Source organism: Heteronotia binoei, chromosome 7, assembly GCF_032191835.1.
Source record: "Heteronotia binoei isolate CCM8104 ecotype False Entrance Well chromosome 7, APGP_CSIRO_Hbin_v1, whole genome shotgun sequence".
NCBI lineage: Eukaryota > Metazoa > Chordata > Lepidosauria > Squamata > Gekkonidae > Heteronotia > Heteronotia binoei.
In genome coordinates this window covers 102,887,400-102,910,832 of record NC_083229.1, presented here as the reverse complement: position 1 = coordinate 102,910,832, position 23,433 = coordinate 102,887,400, and the positions used below count along the sequence as shown (strand labels likewise).

Here is a 23,433-nt window from a genome sequence, read left to right as displayed (position 1 = left end):
TGAAAACGTGAAGCTTTCATCTCTTCTAAGCCTGGAACTCTGGCTTTACAAACCACAATGACAGTCTTGCATGCTTTGGTATTTGCTTTACGTCAGATTGGGAAGCTGAAATCTTATCCGTTGAGGGAAAATGGCTTTTTAATTGTTCTAACATATGTTACTACTTTTCTTTTTATGAGTTGTGTTGCCTTAGCAGGATGCTTGGGGCTTCATTTATGGATCAATTTTTGTCCCAAATGCCACTTTTGGAAGCCTCCAGTGCTCAGTGAGTGCCTCTGCTCTCCTGAGATGGGGTTCCTGATTTATAATGTCTTAGTGTATGATGCTGAGAGCAAGTGCATATGAAAATAACAGAAGACAGTGCCTTTAGACAGTTTTTCTACCTGTAACTTAAGAACAAGATTAGACAGCCCCTGTGGCATGTGCCAAGCAGCTGCACTCCAGAGCATCTTACAGTTCTTCATCCAAGAAACTAAGGTGAACCCTTCAGGTATTGGCAATACTGCTGGAGCTCAGCTTGCTTCTGTGGGTCTTTCTGTCCAAGTATAACCTTTGTCTCTCCCTTCTTCACATGGCTGGCCCACCAACATCTGCATACGTAGAAGTTGGGAGTTTTTTGTGCCTCAAGCTAAAAATTCACCTACCTCTGCTTTAGGGTGTTGCCTTTGTTGTGGGCATTGGGACCTTTCCACGCTGGTGTGAGCTCCTGAACAAGGTCCTTTTCAGCTTATTTATAAGTGAAGGCTATACCAGGACACCGAATCAGACTGTGTGTTGGTGCCCATGTTTCTGTGATGAAGTTGCTGAAATTTGTTCAACCCAGATTTAAAGCAAATGGGATTAAGTTGTTCCTTAAACATTTTCTTCTGAAAATGTTCCCTGTTTTTTTCTTCTTTTACAGATATGGTTGTAACAAGGGGATTATTTGAGAGAGAAAATAGCTTTGCTATGAGCTTTTATCTATTTAATGGATTTGTACCCCATGTTTTCTGCATTCAAGGCAGCTCACAGAAAAGCTGATACAGAAGCAAAAAGCAAAAGCAAACGATAACAAAGTTAAAACCAATTCAGAGAGAGAAAAGCAGTAGTTACAATACCAGTAAACTTTCTAGTGAAGCCAGTAGGTCAGATGCAATTCTTCTATTCCCCCCCCCCAAAAGGGGGGGGGGAGGTGGATCTGGAAGGCTTGAGTTTGAATCCTGACTCCACCATGAAGGTTTGTTGGGTGACCTTGGGCCAATCACATACAGGGTTCCCAGCCTGCTTCCAGGTTGTGATGATAACATTTGGAGGCATAGACTTAAAAATGGCATTGCCCAACACTACTACATCCTGTCAAGCTAAGAACTTAGTAAAGATGCCACCACAGCACAACTGTGCTCTAGGACCCCCCACTTTTCAATGGTAAAAGCCATAGAGATAGGGAAGGTTTCTAGATTGTCACCACAGCACACTGATGTCACTTCAGAATTTCAGCCAGAAGTGACATCACAGCAACACATGATGCTGCCCCCTATTTTTGCTGCAGGAATGGGGTAAGAAGTGCTGGCAGAGGTTTGCTGGCTTGGCAGTCCTAGTCACATGCACTCAGGTGGTTGCGTGAATAAAATAGAGCAGGGGTGGCCAATGGTAGCTCTCCAGATGTTTTTTGCCTATAACTCCCATCAGCCCCAGCCATGCTGGCTGGGGCTGATGGGAATTGTAGGCAAAAAACATCTGGAGAGCTACCGTTGGCCACCCCTGAAATAGAGGATGTAAGATTCTTAGATCTCCATCTCTTAGAAAGCAGGGTATAAATACCTTTTTAAAAAGTTTCAAAGCACAAAGAATTTCCTCCGTTATGCCTCTTTTTGCATCTGGATAGGCAATTGGAAGGCCAGCCCCCTACAAGGGGCTTTGGGGGGGGGCAGGATCTCCAGCTGCTGATCTCTGATCTGGCAAATTGCCCAGTTAAGGGTCACAATCATATTTCCAGTTGCCATAGTGGCTGTAGATCTGAAGCATTTTTTCCCATTTCCCATGCAGTGAGTTTTGGGGCTCCAGTCATTTACATAAGCTTCAAGACCACCTTATCTAATTTAGGAACTGCCTACATTCTAGAAGAGAGTGTATTTGGAATGCAGACTCCCATGTGTATGAAACGTTCAGTAGGAAAGTATGCCACCATGGTATGTTGCTGCTGCTGACAAAATTTCTCCTCCATAGGAAGAAACAGTGTGTGCGGGGGGGGGGGGGGGGTTGCGGGGTGAAATCAGAATGACTGTGGAGCAGGAATCTTCTAGTTTCCTGGTCTCAGATATTTCCTACAGAATCAGCCTGGGCTTTGCATAACAGCACATTTTTATGGCCCGCTAGAGATTCGTGGGCTGCACTGCAGTTATCTCTTTTAGCGGCATACGTCTGGTTGACTGAAAGCTCAGCTCTGGCTTATTTATTTGGACCTGCTCAAAAGGGTTTGTTATGATTGGATTCTCTTTGCTTTTTTCCTTTTTCTGGAACGATGCTGAGTTTTGGTAAAGGAAGTTATTCCAGCTTTCAGCTCCTTGTGGCTGGTACAGATAGTTACAGGGTTTTGTGCGGTCAACGAAAGTTTTATGCACTCTCAGCTGGTTCTGTAGCAACAATGAGCTTTTCTTCTTTCGTATACCATATTTTCCCAGAGCTCTGCTGGCACAGGTCAGTGTTGCTGGTGGGAAACATAAAAATGTTTTGGCATGACGTGGTGGCTGCAGACATTTTTGAAACAAAAGGGCCATTTGTTAATGGGAGCTTTCCTCGCAGAACGGAGCAGAAAATCTCCCCCTGCCCTTAACCAACCGAAAATGGATCATGTGCCGAGGGGCAGCTTGTTCCCAAGCTTTTAAAGGTGGGGGGGGGGAAGTATCTTTTAAACCATTACCCTGTGTATTTTAAAGTCCATTTTTAAATATAGTTTAAACCCGGGGGGGGGGGGGGAGGGACAGAGAGAGAGACCATTTTATGAAATTTTTATCACAAGTGGTATCTCTTTCACTACGGCTGCAACACCCCAAAACCCCTGGCATTCTACTCAAGATGAACTCCGTGTGTTACAAATTGCTGAGGAGGTGAATTGTAGCTGGGTGCAGAATTTACATTACAGCTTTTTAATTTATTTTGCAATGAATTTTTGCTGCATGCAAATTTAGATTCTTATAAATATGGTAGTTTTAACATACGAAGCAACTGAACTATCTTTTTGTATGGGAAACCAGGGCATTTTTAATGCAGTGCTTTTAATCTTGTGTATCATTTTGAATATTTTTAATAGATGACATATTTATTCATAATGTTGACACAATTCCTAACTTCCCCTTGGAAGTTTGTACTGCTCTTTGTTTTGGAACTGAGTGCTGCTTCTTGGGCTTTTTTTGTTTCTGACACCTCCCCGTAACTTTGCTTCAGAATCTGCAGATATGGGTTGTCATGGCTCACCAGAGGGGCCTGGCTTTGTCCTGCCTTAGGTGGCAGGGGTGGTCAAGACTCTTTCTTTGTCCAGTGCTCACAAAGGGCGGCAAAACACAGGCCCTTTGGGGCTGCTTCAGTCTCTCTTCTATGAACTGTGTAGCTGTCATGGCCTTCCCTTTGTGCCGGTGGGTGCACTTCTTTCTGGTTTCTCTGTTGCAGGAGAAGGGCTCTCACTGACCTCTTCCGCCAGAGCAATCTTGTGTCTTCTGCTTGACTTGGAGTGGAAGGGCTCACTAGCCCTGTTCACAAGTTAAAGTGAATGCACATAAAATCTGTGTACCCTGTATGCTTGATTTTTCTTTATACATGTGCTGCGTAATTCTCACGTTATATTAAACGCATGTACACATTTATCTAGTACTGGTCCAAGTGAACATGTGCTGGCTCTTTTTTAGAAACGTGTACATATACAGGCCCTGACCTGGCTAGCCCAGGCAAGCCCAATCTCGTCAGATTTCAGAAGCTAAGCAGGGTCAACTCTGGCAAGTACTTGGATGGGGGAAGACCTCCTTGGAATACCAGCAGTTGGGAGGCAGGGGCAGGCTTTATTCAGCCACCTCTCTGAATATTCTCAGGCCCTCAGTAGGGGTCAGTCACCAGAAGTCACATGGCCTCCAAGTGCAAACACACAGTCACCCACACGCTCACACACATGCACATAAAAATACCCCCCAAAAAATGAGAGAGATGTGCACATACAGGAAAGAGGTATGTGTGTTCACTGTAATATGGACATATGAAGGAGTTGCCTTCTCTTCATAGAGCAGAGGTGCATGGGTGACTTCCAGCTGGTACAAAGAACCCCCCACATATTTGTTTGAAAAGTATAGAGCTGAATCAACTTTTATACTTCTTTGCCAGGCTTGGCTCAGTCATAGATGGCTAGGGCATGCCCGGGCACGGCTGGCTACAGTGCCTCGGGTTTGAGTGGCTCCACCTCAAGAGGAGGGGGGGGGAACCCTTTAGCTGGAAAATCAGGTGTCATTTCAGTGGTGGAGGGAAATGAGGTTACACTTTTCTGCTGGCAATTCCTGTCTTAGAACAATAGTGCCTCCTGAAGTACAGTTAAGGTACATTGAATCATCCTATGCCTGGGTTTAGATCGAGTCTGGGAGGTACAGCAGCTGCAGCTGCCCCAGGAGAAGCCTCAGCTGTAGTTGTAATTACACTGAAAGGTGGCAGAAATTACACCGGCGTTTTTCCAACAAGGTGGTCCTCCATTCCTGACAGAGAGGTCATCTGGCATGAAATGGGACTTTGGTCTTACTGGATACCACTGCCTCACTTTTCCATATACTGAGTGGGTTATGTGTGTGTGCACCTAGAGGTCATGGTGACCTTTGATGACTGACCCAACTGAGGGCTGGAGGATGTTCAGAGAGGTGGCTGAATAAAGCCTGCCTCTGCCTCCCAACTGCTGGTATTCCAAGGAGGTCTCCCATCCAAGTCCTTGCCAAAGTTGACCCTGCTTAGCTTCTGAAATCTAACAAGATTGGGCTTGCCTGGGCTAGCCAGGTCAGGGCCTGTATACATACATATGTTTCCAAGAAAGAGCCAACAAATGTTCAGTTGAACCAGTACCTAGATAAATGTTCCCTATAATGGGAACATCAGAGGCTCCTATGACACCCTTTCCACTCCCTTACCATGACATTCTCTATGTCGTTGCCCACCATGTTCTCCTGATTTGACCTAGTGGCACCCACTAGAGAAAGTGTTTGAGAACTGCAGTTTTTTAAAAATGTTAGCAGTTCATGGTCTTCTAAATATTATGCCATGGTGTTGGGGTAATATCATTGGTAAGACCAAGAGGGCAGCATCCTTTGTAAAAATCCCTGCAAACCCAAACTGCATTCCTTTTCTAGAACTGGTTTCAGGTGACTTCTGTTTCCTCCTCTCTTAAATATCTGGCTACCTTGGCTACCAAGAGGGCAACAAACATCCTTTGTAAAAATCCCTGGAAACCCAAACTGCATTCCTTTTCTAGAACCGGTTTCAGGTGACTTCTGTTTCCTCCTCTCTAAAATATCTGGCTACCTTGAGCAATAGCCTCTAATGTCAGCCACTGTGTTCTCATTCATCTATATCAGTATTCCATAATTATACCTAAGCTGTTGGGGACAGCTTGTCTTTTGACTCTATTTATCCAGGTAATTATTCTTTGTCTGCTCCTCTCATGACCACACACCAGCTCCAGTGGGAAATCCCCACCCAGATGAGTTTCCAGCTTGACATGCAGGAATGTTTTCTTGTGCTGTCCTCTGTAGGCACAATAAGCTTGTTGCATAATGTATGTCTGGGCATTGGGGAGCAGATTAGAATTAATGCCATTCCCACCTATAGGTCCATTCACGAGCTGAACTTGCAGGAATGGTGGTGACTCCGGTATTTGAAAATAAAGGGCTCTTGATAGCTGGAGAGATGTTAGTTTGGTATCATCATTTGGTTTACAGCACCAAACAAACATAACCTCAGTCTAATTCAAACCTAAATCACGCAGCAACACAGTGGTACTGAATGTGGCTAGGTTAATTTTTGTCACATAGCTACACTAGTGCAGTTAACAGTGGGATATTCAGCATCAGAGTAAGTGCCTGTTGATCACATTGAATATGCTCCAAGTTTTGCTGAGAACAGAATGCAGAAAAGCAATCTGTCTTCTGAGGCAGCCCTCAGTGTCATTTGACTTCTGCGGAACTGCTTGCAGGTATTAAACCCCATAGTATTCAAGAAGTATAGCCAAAGGCTGAGGTCTTCCTTTTCCTTCAGTATTCTTTTGTGTGCCCATTTATGTGTTTACCTTAGAAAGACTGAGGTTATGTAAAGATGATTTGGGTAGCGCAATGGGGCGTTAGCAATCTTGGAACTAAATAACTAACAGACAGGATGGGGAGAACCTTTCAGCACGGAGAAACTTCAGCTCCTTCCTGGTTTTTTGCTTTTTTCCTTGAAGTCATAGCTGACTTATGGTGACCTCATAGGGTTTTCAAGGCAAGAGGCATCCAGAGGTGGTTTGCCATTGTCTCTGCATAGCAAACCCGGAATTCCTTGGTGGTCTCTCATCCAAGGACTAACCAGAGCTGACCCTGCTTAGTTTACAAGAGCTGATGAGATCGGGGTAGCCTGGGGTATCCAGGTTTTAGGGGCTTGCTTCTTGAAACTCTATAATAGGCAGAGGAATGGTGGAACTGGCCAAACTAGGACTCTCCATGAGGAAACCGCAACTAGAAATAGTGCCAAATGGACAATGGTCAGAAATTACAGGCAAAATACTTAAATAAAGATTTTCAGACCTATTGTGTGTATTTATCAAAATGGTGTAAGTACAAAAAGCTTCAGAGCATTTCAAATAGTGGGTTGTCTAGCCTTTTCTGAGGCTGTCTCTGTTTGGAAATTTTTTACCCTCCATGCAGGTGTCACCATCTGAGTCAAGTTCTGTTCTTATCATTAACCAATGTGATTTTCAGTGTTTGAAATGCTCTGAAACTTTTGTACTTGCACCATTTTGATAAATAATAAACACAGTAGGTTTGAAAATCTGTAAGTATTTTGCCTGTAATTTCCAACCGCTCATTTGGCATTTGGTACAAAGTAGGTCTCTAGCAACTTCTGGTCAAGTTGATTATTCTCCAAAATATGTGGACAGAATTCATTCATCAACCACGGAGCCACGATTTTAGCTGATCCCCCAGATTTTAACTAAACAGCAGCATCCCACCTCCTTGCCCCAGAAAACAAAACACTTTTTTTGTAAAAATAGCTTGCTTTTGTTTGTTGAACTGAGTCTCGTTGGGATTTCTTGGCCTTGCTTGTGTTAATGTGTATATTAGAAATAAAACTGTTGTTGGCTTCCAGGATTCTTTTTATAGAAAAAGCCCAGCAGGAACTCATTTATATATTAGGCCATGCCCCCTGACATCACCATTGTTTCACACATGGCTTTTTTGTGGGGAAAGCCGTGCAGGAACTCATTTGCATATTAGGCCACACTCCCAACACCAAGCCAGCCAGAACTGCATTCCTGTTCAAAAAAAGCCCAGGTGGCTTCTGTTATGAAGGCAAAATGATGACTCTGCATAAAGTGACTTGTTGCCTGCTCAGGCTTGTTGCCTCTTTTCATGTTTAGTCAAACTGACAATGTGATTTTGAGTCTAGTCTATAGCTGTGGCCTGTGCCAAGACAGAGCTATTCACCTATGACTAAGACTGTTACAAATCTAGGAATCTCCTCATTTCCTGTGGACTGCATAGTGCACGGACATGTTTTCATTAACACCACAATCAAAAGAGCAGCTCTCAGGTAAAATGGCTTCATGGTGATGTTGCGCACTTGGGAAAATATTTGCCTTTGCCATTACGTTTCTTCAGCCCATGTAATATAAACATTCAGGATGTCACATGAACTGGGGGAAAGGAATTAAATATGACATCCTACATGTTTATATTACATGAGCTGATGAAGCATAAAAGCAAACACAAACATTGTCCCAAATGCATAAAATTTCTTTGGGGGAAAAAGGCACTACAGTATATACTTTATCAGGAAATAATATACAATTGTGCTGTGTAATAAACTCACATGGCCTGCATCTAGAACTTTACAAAAGCATTTCCTAGGAACGCAGAAGAGGAGTATGAGCAGAGCTCATAGAATTGCTTGAGAAGAAAGCAGTCAGAAGGAAGTGCCCAAATGAGTCGGCCTCTTTTATTCATTTGAAGGAGCCTCTCTGGAGCGAGGCTAGTAGTAGTGTTAAGTGTGGTTCTCCTAGAAGATGGGATCAAATTTGTATATTTTATCTGGATAGCTGTTATGTGTATAGAAAGTATATGCAATGCTTTACAGACTCCCTTCCCCAGGTGGCAACTCCTTGATAGTTCAAAGCCCACCATTCAGAGTGGAGATATGCAGTGCTTTTTTTGAGCAGAGTGGAGATATGCAGCGCTTTTTTTGAGCAGGAACACACAGTAATGCAGTTCCATCTGGCTTGGCATCAGGAGACGTGGCCTTTTCTACAGAAAAGCCCTGGGTGAAACAATGGTGATGTCAGGGGGTGTGGCCGAATATCTAAATGAGTTCCTGCTGGGCTTTCTCTACCAAAAAAGCCTATCCTCTCTAGCTAGAACTTATCACAGCCAAACAGCACCTTTTCAAAGACCATGAAGCAAGCCACATTTGTCTTATGGAGCTTTTCACCCTTCAAACAATACAGTGAGACTGTCAGCTACAATTTTAATAGCAAGTTTAAGAGGAATGTTTTCATCGCCTGTACATGGCTTACAATACCAGGTCTCAGATGATAGGTGAGAGTTTAGGGCCATGTCTCAAAAGACCCTGGCCCAAGTTCTAATTCACTCTCTTCCACTGATTGGAAGCGATTTTACACTGGAGTCTACAAGACACTTGTATTGGTTAATAAGTTCCCCTTCGTTAGAGTCCTTACCCTACCCAATTCCCAAAAGGCTCCATTTTTATGCTAGCCAGTTGTGAGAAAATCACCCTCTGTAGTGCCCTCATGCTCTCTCACCTGGATACACAGGTTGGCCAAGCTTGTCAGATCTTGGAAACTAAGCAGGGCAGCCCTGGTTAGTACTTGGATGGAAGTCCACCAAGAAAGTCTAGGGGACACTACGCAGAGGCAGGCAGTGGCAAACCATGTCTGAATGTCTCTTGCCTTGAAAACCCCTATGGGTCGCCATTAATCAGCTGCTAGTTAACAGCACTTCACACACACACACACCCTTATGATCCCCCAGGAGTTTCCAGTCTCCATTTGAGAAATGCTATATTTAAAACACAGGGCATAAGTAAGAGACTTCTAGAGGAGAGAATGGGAGTCAAAGAAAGATCAAATGGTGTTAGCTTAGATAACACTGTAATAATAATTGTATACATCTGTTTGCAGTAACAAGGGATTGGTTTATTCTAAAATTCTCCCTGACCCATTTCTTCTCACAATTAGGCTATCTCTTTAATTTTTAACTCAAATCTTTCTTCTGTAACTTGGGTTCTCGTTGTCCTAGGGTTGCTAAAACAATGGCCTGCAGCTTCTTTATGGCAGTTTTCAAAGTATTTAAACTTGTTTGTTTCCCCAATAATCTCTCTCCTCTTCCCACCTACAAATGTTTAAACTTATCAACCTTGATCAGTTTATCAGGTGGCTTTTTGAAGGCTTAAAGAGTTTCTGCCTCTGTTGTGATTCGTACTTTGATGTCAAATCTGTGAGGGGGCAATTCAGTCTTGAGGTGACAGTTCCCAGAATCAACAGTTTCCAGAATGAAAAGATTTTGTTTTTTTCTAGTAAATTTGATTATAAGTAGTAGATTACACTCTCTCAGCTTCATCTAATAGAAGTTCCAAATGTTTGCAGTTTATAAGGATGGCTGCGTGTTTGCTCTAATCCAATCACTCTTCAACCTTAAACACTAAATTTGGATGCTATAAGTAATAGATACTTATTTAGCTCTTCCATATATGCAGCCTTTTATAGTAGATTTTTGTTTCCTGCTTCAAGAACTTGGGAGGCCAGTTTGGATAAAGCATTGGGGATGAGGAACAGTTTTCAACAGGTAGTTCTTCTGTGGGCTGAGTGAGTGTTGTATTTGGCATTGAACAGTCAACTTATCTTTAAAAACAGAGAGTACCTGCCTTAGAGTCTGGTTGATTGTGAGAATGATGGGAACTGTAAAACACATTGATAAGTACAATATAAATTAATGTCCACCTTTATCCTTTGTGTCATCATGATTTATTTTTAGATCTAGCAAGATGCAGGCATGTGTTCCAACATATAGCATCAGTGATCTTGGTCAGTGGAACATTCACTCTTATCACATCTGATGGCATTTTCCTGAGGTAAATAGGCGATTGCCTATGAATGTTTGTGCACTTGATTCTAGTGCATGTAAACCACCATACAGAATGATCAAAAGAACCACCATTTAATGCAAAACACAAAAGTATCAAAATGGTGCTTAGGCTGCTTGGGCAGCAGAATCACAAAATGTTTAATTGTTCCTCTTGATGGATATTTCTGTGGAGGGGGGAATTATATTTTTGCTAATATCAAATTATCTACAAAGATCTATATTCTGTTCTTTGCCTGGAAACACTTCTGTAAATGTTTTGGCAGATTCAAGACCAAGACTTACCTTTCCCCCCATCTACAGCAGTGGTTTTCAGAATTAATAGCATTATTCTTTTGAAAATTTTAATGCAGCCTCTCCAGGAACCTGCCTGAAACAGCTTACACATACACACAAAAAAGAAGTAAAACATTAAAAGATATTAATTAAAATCTAGCATTAATCCCAACCCAGCATAAAGATATAGATGATAAAAACAGACCATTGCCACCTTCAAATAATTTCCAGACCAAAGTAGTGTTAAAAAGATCATCCTCTTACTTAAAAGCCTGGATGAACAGAAACATGTTGACCAGGCACTTAAAAGAAAGCAACCTGGGTGTCAGGTGAGCCTCAAGGGAAAGAAAATTCCATAAGCAAGGTCGTGGTAGTGGAAAGTGCCGCCAATTCAGAGCTGACTTATGACAACCAAATAAGGCAGGGGTTTCAAACATGCAGCCCAGGGGCCAAATCAAGCCCCCGGAAGGCTCCCATCAGGCCCCCGAGCAATTGGCTCTTGTCTGCTTCCTTCTCCCTCTCTTTTGCTTCCTTCTGCATCTCAACTTGCTTTGCAAGGCTTGCTAAATTACACAGGAGCTACAGAGCGAAACCTCAATTTTCTCCATTGGTTGAGGCTCCTCCCTCTCCTGGTCCCCTGAGGAGGGAGGGAAGGAGCCAGAGCTTCCTTTGCCCAGTTCCCTGGATCCATAGGAGAAATACAAAGAAAGCACCTTTAAGACGAACAAGTGCTAATGTTTTAAGCATGTTTTATTTTAAATTTTTTTTAAAAAACCCTTTAGTCATGTATGTCTGTGTCCTAATCTTAAATAGGTACACACACGGCCCAACCTGACGTGGCCCAGCCCAACAAGGTCTCATTTATGTCAGATCCAGCCCTCATGAGTTCGACACCCCTGAAATAGTTCTCAAGGCAAGAGACTGAGACGTTCAGAGGTGGTTCGCCATTGTCTGTCTCTGTGCCATGACCCTGGTATTCCTTGGAGGTCTCCCATCCAAACACTAGCCAGGACCAACCCTGCTTAGCTTCCTGGATATGACAAGTTCAGGCTGGCCTGTGCTATTCAGGTCAGGGTGTAAGTAAGGCCAGGGTGTAAGGTACCACTACTGAAAAAGTCCTGTCTCTGGTTGCCATTTGCTTCACTTCAGAAGGCACGGGCACAGACAGCGGGGATTGTGGGGCAGGTCTGAACCATTGGGCTGGACAATATGGAAGGAGGTGGTCCTTCAAGTGCCCTGGCCTCAAGCTGTGTAGGGCTTTACAGGTAAGAACCAGCACTTTGAATTCTCTCTGGAAACAATTACAGATCTCTCAGCGCTGGGGTGATATGATCCTGTATCCACGCACACATCCAACAATAGCCTGGTTGCTACATTTTGGATGAGCTGAAGTTTCTGGTGCATTTTCAAAGATAGCCCCATGTAAGTGCATTACACTTATGTAACCTGGATATAATCAGAACACAGATCATTATAGCCAGATGATGCTTTTCAGGGAATGACTGAACCTGGCATATCAGCCAAAGCTGTCAAAAGGCACTACATGCCACATAGGGGATCTGGGCCTCCAACTGCAGGCTAGGAACCAGCAGTGACCCCAAGCTACAAATCTAACCCTTCAGAGGGAGAGCAGCCTCTTCCAGGACAGGCTACCTTCTCAGCCCTCAGTGGTTTTGTCATTAATCCGCAGTCTCTTGAGTCGTGTCTGGACTTCAGTTTATTGGCCCATTCCTATTAGGGATGTGCATTTGAGTCTACCCGTATCAAAAATATACCCCCAAAACACCCTATATTTCAGAATCCCAAATGTATCCAGGGTTTTCTAGGAAAACAGTACCCCTGCCCCAGATCCCAGATATATTTGAGAATTACTGGCAAACCCAAACAACTGAGGAACTGGAGCACTGCTCTGCTGTTTTGGGGCTCTCTTCTGCAGTCCCTTTAAACAGGGGGTGTTTAAAGGGACTGCAGAAGACAGCCAGAAAACAGTCAAGTGGGGAGCACTCGCTCTTCCCACAGGACTAGCTTTTTGGTGGGCTCTGTTACTTTAAACTGGGCTGCCCAGAACAGCCCAGCTCAGCATGTGAGAAGAGTTCTTCCCACAGGATTGGCTCGTTGGTGGGTTAAACCAGGCTGCCCTGCAGAGTCTGAAGGGGACAGTTCTCCCTGCAGGATCGGCTCCTTGGCAGGTTCTGTTTAAACTGGGTTTCCCAGCAGAGACTTAGCTCAGCCTGTAGGGAGAACTCTCCCCACAGGACCAGTTCCTTGGCAGGCTCTGTTGGCAGTCCAGTTTAAACCAGGCGTGCAGTCCAATTTAAACTAGGCAATCCTGTTTAAACCAGGCATGCAGAGCCCCAGCCCACAGTATCAGCTCCTTAGCAGGCTCTGTTGGGCAGTCTGGTGTAAAGAGATCACCCAAAAGAGCCCCAGCCGACCTGCCTCTCGGCTGTTTTTTGCATCTTTGCCGCTTTCTCTCTCTCAGTGTTGGGCTAAGCAGTGTTGACACAAACAGAGAACTGCCTTGCACCATTTTGCATGTGTGGAAAAGACAATTTGAATCCTAAAATTTTGACTTGGTGCAGGAGGCTCACAAGCATTCTTTTGGCTAAGTTTGCCAGCCTCCATGTGGGGCCTGGAGATCTCCTGCTTTTACAACTGATCTCCAGCTGGCAGAGATCAGCTCCCCTGAAGAAAATGTCTCCTTTGAAGGGTGGACTCTGTGGCATTGCACCCTGCTGAGGCCCCTCCCCTCCCCTCCCCTCCCTAACCTCTCCTTCTCTTGGATCCACCCCCAATGTCACGGGCTGGGGCCGGGTCAGGCAAAGTCCAGGGGCAGTCCAAAGTCTGTAGCCAGTGAGCAAAGAGGGTCCAAGGCGCCAAAACCAAATCACAGTCCAGGTATCGCAGGTCAGAGGTTCAGAAGCCGAAGTCGGGTCCAGAAGTCAAAGTCAAAAGCCAAAGTGGATGCTAGAACGTCAGGTAAGTGACTAGTTGCTTCCACAAAGCCTCCTCCCAAAGCCCACAGCTATATAGCCCTCTGCTGTCTGTTGCCCATTTGGGCTAATTGCTGGCTCAGAGAGGCAGCCAGGATCCTGCTGAGACTCAAGCATCCTCACTCCTAGAAGGGCCACAATCCTTTCAAAACTCAGGGCTCAGGGAGTGTCTTGCTCATGAGCGTGCTGCCCTCCTCCGATCCCTGAGGTCCTGACGAAGGCGGTCACGCACACGAGCCACCCGAGAGGGCGCGGCAGGGGGGCTTGGATCTTCTCCAGCAGGAGGCAGGGGCATTGGTGCAGGTGGCAGGGGCACAGTTTCTTCTGCAGGCTCAGCTTCTTCTGCAGGGTCCCCAGTACCCATGACACCCAAAGTCTCTGGGTATTTTCCAACACAGACCTGGCAACCCTTTGAGCAAGAGATATTGTACACACACAAATGCTCTGTGGGAAAACTATCCTGTGTGACAGTTTTCACCCCAAAAATTGTTTCCTTATGCTTTTTTGGAAAATATTCTAGTGTCGTTTTTTAAAATCCTTGGATAAATCTAAAAGACCAGATGAACACAACGGAAAAGCCCAGATAAATCTAAAAGACCAGATGAACACAACTGAAAAGCCCGGCTCTTGACTACAAGGGAAAGATCAGGAGCCAGCTGTAGGAATGCACATTCCCTTCCCTCCCCGTGGTTCATTCACCTTCGTTTCTGAACTGCAGTTAAACATTATGTTGGCACAAGGCTAGCTTAAGCTCCCATATGGCTGGAAATGTGAAAACCTTTTTTGGTCAAATGGGAATTCTAGTTAGCTTTAACTGCAAGTCATGGTTTTGAAGCAAAGGTGAGGTTTACTCTTGAGAGGAAACTGACAAGTGATCTCTCAGCTTTCCAGTTTTAATGCGAGAAAAGATTAGTGGCAAATATGAATTAAAACTAACTCTTCTCCAACCCAATGCAGCAGGGCCAATTTTCTTTTGTTAATTTACTGCTTTCACTTTAATGTTCATGCGTCATAGACAGCATTGATGTTTCACCTAATTTCTCTTTGCAGTCTCTTGGGTTTTTTTTTTTTTAATGTTTTCTTAATTTCCTGTGTCCTACAACACACCCTGTCTTAAAGAGTCTATGTTTGACTGGTGGTTTTCCTCACACGGGATGACTGTCTATGACTTTCCTGTGGAACTCGGTGCCACTCCTTCTTGTGACCTGTAGGTCTGCTCTGCCTGGTACTCCCACCAGCCTGTGCAGTAACACCGTGAAAGAACTGGGAATGGAATCCAGTGCACAGAAGTGTGTGAACTGTATTCTTGTTCTGTCACAACACAAATGATAGCATGAAGTCCCAGCCATTCCACCAGTGTGGAGAACAGAGCTGTTTTTCCTTTGGATGTACAGGTGGACAAGATAGCTTGCCAGTTCTGAAAGGTTTTAGATATCCTGGATGGCAACTCTGGGAAGGTGATTAAAGAGAAGCTGCAGCTGTGTTCTGACCCCTGAAAAGTGTTTATCTGTTGAGTGACTAAACTTTATCCAGTGATTCTTGGGTGTCGCCCAGAGGTCATGATTTGAGAAAGTTGCTGGAGTTTCTGATACAGCCCTCTGTTGTGATATCAGTTCAATTCATTTCTGGGATACAGAGTATCCTTTTGTGGTTTGGGCTGGGAATAAAACTGGAATAGTTTCAGTGTTATAAAGACTGGCTGTTTTCCCCCTCAGCTCTAGAAGTCGCTGCCACAAGAGATTCCCAAAGAAGGCACAGAACCCAAAGGCCCCTTTCTTGTGGTGTTAGCTTTTCTTTGTGTGACTAGCATAAGTGTCATCCTGAAGCCTAGGATTTGATTATTTTTTAAATAACTACATCAAACTGGAGCTCATTCTATGAAGATAAGGGTGGTCTTTTTTACCTTTGGTAGTTTTTATCTTAAGGTATAGCTCTTATGTTTTAGAACTGTTGCCTTCAAAAGAATGCTTCTTTCTGGCAGAGCACAAAGGTGTACATTTAAAACTGTTAAATTTTGGATCTTGTTTTTATGTATAAATTTAAAATGTTAAATCTTAGAGGTATTTTTGTTATATTTAGACCAATTTTATTCTTAAATATTTTACTAAATAGTTCTTGCTTCTGACTTGTACTGGTCATTGGCCAAATAAATTGATTGCTTGATTGTTTGTTTGATTGATTGATTGATAGAAGAACAGAAAGGCTCAGTCTCATGCAACCCCAAATTCTGCCACATGTGTATAGATGTCATTGCATTAAGAAACTACTCTCCTGGATCCAACTAGAACACCTCCAAAATTGTATTATGGAAAACCCCCAAAATTCAGACAGTAGAAGATGATGATATTGGATTTATATCCTGCCCTCCACTCCGAATCTCAGAGTGGCTCACAATCTCCTTTATCTTTCTCCCTCACACCAGATAACCCTGTGAGGTGGGTGCGGCTGAGAGGACTCTCACAGCAAGTGCAAGTGGAGGAGTGGGGACTCAAACCCAGTTCTCCCAGATAAGAGTCCGCACACTTAATCACTACACCAAATTGGCTGCTTTTTGAGCCTTCTTAGTGTGGTGGTCAGACTTCCTGTCCTCCTCATTCTGGCTCCTTTTCATGCATCCATTTATTGCCTTTTCTAGATTTGGTGGCTTCAGTCCCAACATGTATGGTTTAATTTTCAAATTCTGCTCCATCCATCTTGCTCAAGGTAGCTCACAGTGATTGCAGACAGCACCATTTTCTTTGTCTGTGAAGGAGTGGTTTCTCTTCTCTTGATTCCTGTGACTGACAGCACCTTTGGCTAGCAGGTTGTTTGGTTTTATGTTGTAAGTCAAAAAATCAGTGGAAACTGACCCACAGACTTAGTCTTGTGCTGCACAAGGGAATCCATACTATTTGTTTTTGCAAATGTGAACAAAACCTTTTTGGGTTTATAGTTGGGACCTTCAAGACCCATACTCTGCTTCTGCATGGTGAACGCATGAAATATAGTCCTGGAAATAGCACTCTTTGGTTTCTGTGGCAGGGACAGTGCAGTTTTCTTTCCCCCATAATTACTCTTCTTCACCATCCTTGCAATTACTGGAGTACATTGGTGATACAGGTCAAGGGGATCTGGAAGTTCATTAGTCAGATTTTGATTAGCTGTAGCAATCTACTTGCAACTATTATTGTTTTGGAAGGAGTCAGATGTCCACCAAATTTAGGAAATATTACTTTCTCCCCCCCCCCCACCACCACCACCTTGGATAAGACTGTGGGATTCCCCCACAGCAGCCTGCTTGTTTTGGCTGTACTTTCACTGTGGAGATAGTGACAGATGTGTCAAAGCTGCTGCCAGAGAAGCGGGAAGAATGATGGCTGCTTTTTGAGCCTTTTGTTTAACTGGCAGGAAAAGGAAATGGTTAATTCCTGAAAAAACTGCATCCATTCCTATTTCTGCTTACATGCCAAACTGATAAACTGCTTATATGCATTCCTGATAAACCACCTGTTCTTTTCTAGTAGGTGGATGCCATGTTGCAGAAGAAAGAATGGTGTGAAATCCAGGCGAGGAATGGGTCACCCCCTCCCTTGAATCCCATGGTATCATCAGTGTGACCCTCTTAGTTTCTCTTTCTCTTCATAAAGCTACACTGGGACAGGGAGAAAGAGGTTGGTGGTGGGGAGATGAGAGGTCCACAGTGGAAGCAAATTCCTCCAAAGAAACATGATGATGTACTTGTGCTTACTAAAGCTTAGCAGGTCTGGGTCTATTCAGTACCTGATGACAGACTGCCTAGAAACTCTGTGTGCAGTGCTTTGAGTTCCATGATAGGAAGAACATGGGGGGACATGAATGCAGTAAACAGATGAAGACCTAACGATTTCCTATAGAGGGAGCTAGGGATGGCAGGTTTGGATTGGTATAGACCAGTAGTGGCCAATCATGCTTAACGTAAGAACCACATAGAATAAATGTCAGATGTGGGAGGGAAGGGATGTAGGTAGGTGGGGGTGAGGAAGGAAGAAGAGATGGAAAGAAAGCAACTTTAAATGCATTCTCCAAGTCAATAGCTGGCTTGGAAAGCGATTTTAAGAGAGATGATTCTCCAAGCCAGCCAACTGGGTGGTGGGGGCTTTGAGAGCCACACAATATATGTGAAAGAGCCACATCTGGCTCCCAAGCCTGGGATAGACCCAGAGATCTGGGAAGTGGAGCCTGGAGAGGATGGAGTTTGGGGAGGGGAGGGACTTCAGCAAGTAATAATGCCATAAGGCCCACCCTCCAGAGCAGCCATTTTCTCCAGGGTTGTCTGGAGATCAATTGTAATAGTGGGAGATCTCCAGTGCTACATGCATGTTGGCGACCATGGTTGGAGCCTTCAGATCTGTACAGTTAGTGGTGTCCCTTTTCCCTGGCCCAGTAGCCCTCCCTCATTGGCAGTGGGAGAGCCTCATGTCTCAGTGGAAGCCTCTTTGGCTTTTCACATACCAGGAGTTCATGGAAAGGCTAGCATCCAGGCCTGCAGCTTCCTTTCCGCATTGTGCCATGCCTGTCCCAGGAAAACTCTGCCGTGTACCTTTTCTGAATATTTGAATCAAGGCTTAGAGTGGCATCTATGTTTCTTTCCATTTAAAACCATGCTTTTGAAACTCTTAAACGAACTCCCACAATATTAGCACCTCGTTCAGTGGCTCATTCCGTGACAAATCAAACATGGATTTGCTTAGATTTGGGAAGGCATGAGAATTTTTTTTAAGAAAACCACAAACCCCTACAGAGGCCCGTTCTGAAATCTGTGTTATCTTCTGCCCTAAGGAGCTTTATACAAGCAGAACAGTGACCTCTGGCGGTCATCAGACAAATACTGAAAGCAAATCTGAAATACTTGCATTTGCTGCTGATGTTTAAAAATCTGCTCATGTGGAAGGCAACAATTTCAGCCTCTTCCTTCTCTTGACTACAGATTCCATGTAGGCTGTTGTGGGAAGGGAGGGCTGAGAAAACCTTCAGTGCCTTTTGCTGCTGTATTGCAGGACCCCACCCTATCTGATTTTGTGACAGAATATGTGAAGAGTCAGAGGCAATGTCAAAGCTTTTATGCCTCTTGGAGGTGGTGTTCTCAATGGATAAGAGAGAATACATGAGGATCTCTGAGGAGCCTCAAGAAGAGCAGTTATGGAGGTTGTAGGACAGTGATACTCAGTGGCTTAGGAGCCACAAGTGGCCTTTCTGACCACTATTCTCCATGGCACATGCCCTGAGCTCCAGAAAACTGGGCAATTTCTTTAGAAATTGGGATAATTTCATTATTACTATGGGCTCAAGATAAAATGGTTTTAAAACAGCTTGCCCATGATGGTTGTGCAGATGTAAGTTTGGGGGGCTGGGTCAACATACGCAGCTCGTGAGGAAGGGGAGCATACCACTGTTGAACGCTAGCCCATCTTTTCGGTGTAAAATAACTCTCGCTGCTGAGAGGTATTCTGATAATTAAAAGGGATATATTATTATTCATGTTTGGGGTAGTGGGCAGGGCAAATTGTAGTAATATACCTCTTCTTCTTGTAGATGGGAATTAAAATTGTGGCTCTCCCTGATCCACAGAGTGAGTACCACTATTTTAAGAGAACCAGCTGGGCACAGAATGACAAAAATTTGAAGCATGAAAAAGCTGAGTAGAGGAATAATAATAATAATATACCCTACCCTTCATTCAGAGTAGCATACAATCTTCATCCCTTCCTTTCCCCACACCCTGTGACTTAGGTGGGACTGAGAGAGCCCTAAAAGAACAGCTCTTGAGAGAACAGCTCTGAGAGAACTGTGACTGACCCAAGGTCACCTAGCTTGGCTGCATGTGGAGGAGCAAGGAACCAAACCTGGTTCTCCTACTTAACCACTACACCAAAGATGATGAATTGTATCAAAGCTGGCAGAGCGAACAAGGAGGATAAAGAACAACATTTGAGTCCAGTGGCACCTTTTAGACCAATAAAGTTAGAGGCATTTTGGATTTGATGATGATGAGTAGGGATGGGTATGAACTGGCTGACGAATTAAAATTCATTATGAATTTTGGCCAGTGTGTGGTTCACAAACTGAAGAACCACCAAGAACATCTGCAAGTTTTAGTGCAGTTCATGATGGTTTGTGAAGAGCACCATGTCACAGTTCTCTCAGAGCAGAGCCTGCTCCCAGCAAAAAGCCACTGGGAGCAGGAAACGGGGGGTTAAACTTTAAATGGCTCACTGATACAAACTGGGTTGGTTTGCAAACCATCCTCCCGTTTCCTGTGGGTTTCTGGTTTACTTTGTGGTTCAGTCACAAACCACAAACTGAACCACAAAAATGCAGTTTGTGCCCATCCTTGGTGAGGAGGTCTTCAGCAGTTCTGGGGAGGGCACTTTCAGTGTTGTTCAGAGGGCAGAGGTCAAAGAGGAGAGAAAGCAAAGGCCACTGGAGTAAATGTCTACCCAGGTGTTTGGAAGCAAAGGTTAGATTGGATAACCTTTAGAAATGACAAGATGTCAATGTGGGGGTTTTTAAGAGTGATTTAGACACTGATATGTTTGAATGCAACAAAAAACAGTGAAAGAGAACAGACAGTGGAGCGAGATAGGTTTAAAATGTGGGGGGAGATGGCAGATAATGATCAGAGAAATGGCAGATAGTCCAGGACTTTGATGAAGGCAAGGTCAAATAAATGCATGAAAGAGATAGAGAGTAGAACTTTCAAATCATTTAACAGCCTGGGGGAAAGTGATGTGAATGGAGTAAACGGATCAGTATATATAACTTCAGTCCCAATAACTGAAGGAGGCGACAAAAGCTTGAAGAAAGCTTTCTTACCTCCCTGTGTCCCACTTTATCCCAAAATGCTCCCACAAGCAGAATTTTTTTTGGGGGGGGGGGCATTTTGTGCTATAGTGGAAGAGGGAGGCAAAGAAGTCACACTACACAGGTAAAAATCCTTCTGGCCATCAAAACATTGCCCTGCATAGAAGCCAGGGTCTTAAGTAGACAGTGAGGAACACTGTAGTAGGTGTCAAATGGCACTGAGGGATTCATGGAATTAGCATGAATCAGCATATTGATGAGATGTTTCTTAGGCAGGATGGCAAATGCGTAGAGGATGAATTTATAACAGACAAAAATCTGCCCATTCTCTTATTTGTCTCCAAAGACAAATCTGCACAAGAGCATGAACTAAGCATGGAGGGGGTGAGGAAGAGGTGAAATTAAAGGAGTGACTATTTCCTTTGGGAAAGTGGGCTAAATAAGTCGAGATCTGCGATGTGTTCACTAGCAGTGGAAACAACAGTTTAAAGACTGAAGTCGGCAGGTGATGCAAGAATATGACATTTGGCAGCCACAGCATTATCTTCACAAGAACCTTCTGCTCTAGTTTCATCATTCTTTGCTAAACTTCTTTGGCATAGTGCATGTGGGAAACTCAGGTTTGTCTTTTGTTCACAATTGATTCGCTAAGCTGTTTTTCTTTGAACTCAAAACATGCAATATTGTGTGTATGACCATGAGATGAAAACATACCAGCCCTTCAAGCCACAAATTTAAGATTTTCTCTTTAAAACTAGTAGTTGATTTTGATATCCATATTAACTTTGTGTTTTTCAATCTTGCTTATTCTGAGCTCTCACTTAAATATGAGCTTGGCAAAGGAAGAGGCCAGAGTCAAAGGTCGTTCTTAATCTGCTTCCTTTCCATCTTTCTGTATCTCTAAATGTTCTATCACCTTATAACAAATGAGGGAACAGTTCAGTTCCCCTGCCAGAGTTTTATCATTTTACAAAAATGCTTCTTTCAATTCCTGTGAGGAAGGGGAGCAATACAGATAAAGCATGTGATTTTCCTGAAATGCTCTGAATAGTATTTAGGTGATGCATGGGAGGCCTGGAAAGCTTAAAACCTGCCACTTTGAAGTTTTTTCCTGTTTACTTTTGAATTCAGTAATGGAGACCTATGGGGTTCAGAGGCATCCCATTGCTCTTAATGAGTCATTGGCTTTATTCCCCAATCTGCCTGAAGTGCTGCTCTCTTTAGTGGAAGTAATTCTGTCTTTGATGTAGTTTCCAGAGCTGTCAACTAATGTTCCACAGTTCCCAGAGGAATTAATACGCTAGGAGTGTGTGCAGACTGAAAATGGAAAGTCCAAAATGAATTCTTCCTACAGGAGTCTAGGAGTCTGGAATTCTGCTTGTTTACATAATCTTATCTGGCTAAACTTTGGTATTTCATCTGGCAGGCAATTCCTATGAAAAGCAGCTGTTCAAGCAGTGGAGTCGATGCTTCTGATATTGGGTTGTGGGTGGGAGGAGGTTTTTGAAGGTTTGTAATTTATTATTATTATTTATTCATTTTGTGAATTGCCCAATCTCTGCTACTACAGGGCTCAGGAGGAGGTACATAAGATTAAAAACATTTACCAGAGTAAAACAGTAGACACAACTAAATACATTATAAAAATGGTTTTAACAGTTATTGACTGTCTTCCCCCACCCCCACAAAAAATTCCATTTGTTTATGTTCCATTTCTCTCTTGTTGAAAATGACTGGAGTCCTAGAAATCAGGGTGCCATTCAGGAGCTACCATTAAAGTGAACATTTAAGGCTCATTCATATCTGTACATAGCCACCCCCCAATAGCAATGTGTATGAACAAGTACACAAATGCTTTGTTGCATGACAAACCAGAGTTTTAATTTTAGGCATTAACCAAAAAGTCAAAGTATTATATTAATTTGTGGTCTTCAGGAAAATTTGGAATACATGTCATTTGTTTGATCTGTGTTTAGAGAAACTGGGGGACAAATCATAATAAATATAAATAAATAAAATGACTTATCTGCTGCTTCAAAAAGTTGTCTGTCTTAAAAGACAGTATTCTTCCAATAAAAAATTAAAATTAAGAGACAGTTAAATTTAAAAAGTTAAGGTTAAAAAATTAAATTGAAGGACAACAAAAAATGGGCAGAATGCGGTCAGAGCAAGTTATTGTTTCCACAGCTTGTTGGAAGAGAAAAACTATCTTCCAGTGGCCATAACGACCACACACAGATGCATCTTAACCTCGTGGTTGTGTAACCTGAGTCATAAATCAAAGCAGCCTTGCAACTTGTTGTCAGTTCCTCGTTGCAACCCCACCCATCCCATCCAGTTGCCATAATTTGTTCTGGTGCTCCTAGCTCATTGTGGCAGAAAAGAAAGTTGCAGGAAGTCCCTGCCCTGCGTCATCTCCTTCTTGAGAGACTTCCTGATCACAAGCTCCTGAGAGGGAGGAGGAGCTAGCTTCCTCAGTTCTAGTTTTTGCAGAGGGTATGATCACATATTTTGTACAGGCATGTACAATATGTGTACTACTATCTTATTATTGATTGCACAAGTGGCCATCCCATTGCTTAGACGTTTAGCTGATTTTTACTTTTTCAAACCCGTTTAGGCAGTGGTGAAAGAGCAAAGGAGACCATTTTTAACTCTCTGATAACTAGGGTTGCCAAGTCCAATTCAAGAAATATCTGGGGACTTTGGGGGTGGAGCCAGGAGACATTGGGGTGGAGCCAAGATCAAGGCTGTGACAAGCATAATTGAACTCCAAAGGGAGTTCTGGCCATCACATTTAAAGGGACGGCACACCTTTTCAATTCCTTCCATAGGAAATGATGAAGGATAGGGGCACCTTCTTTTGGGGCTCATAGAATTGGACCCCCTGGTCCAATCTTTTTGAAACTTGGGGTGTATTTTGGGGAGAGGCACTAGATGCTATACTGAAAATTTGATGCCTCTATCCCAAAAAACAGCCTCCCCCCAGAGCCCCA

General features: G+C 43.5%; 1 protein-coding gene across 1 annotated transcript in view; it reads left to right on the top strand.

Moving 5' to 3' along the window:
- PARD6G (par-6 family cell polarity regulator gamma) overlaps positions 1 to 23,433 on the top strand; it is a 101,712-nt gene that overhangs the window by 70,409 nt on the left and 7,870 nt on the right. The gene's annotated exons all lie outside the window — the stretch shown is intronic.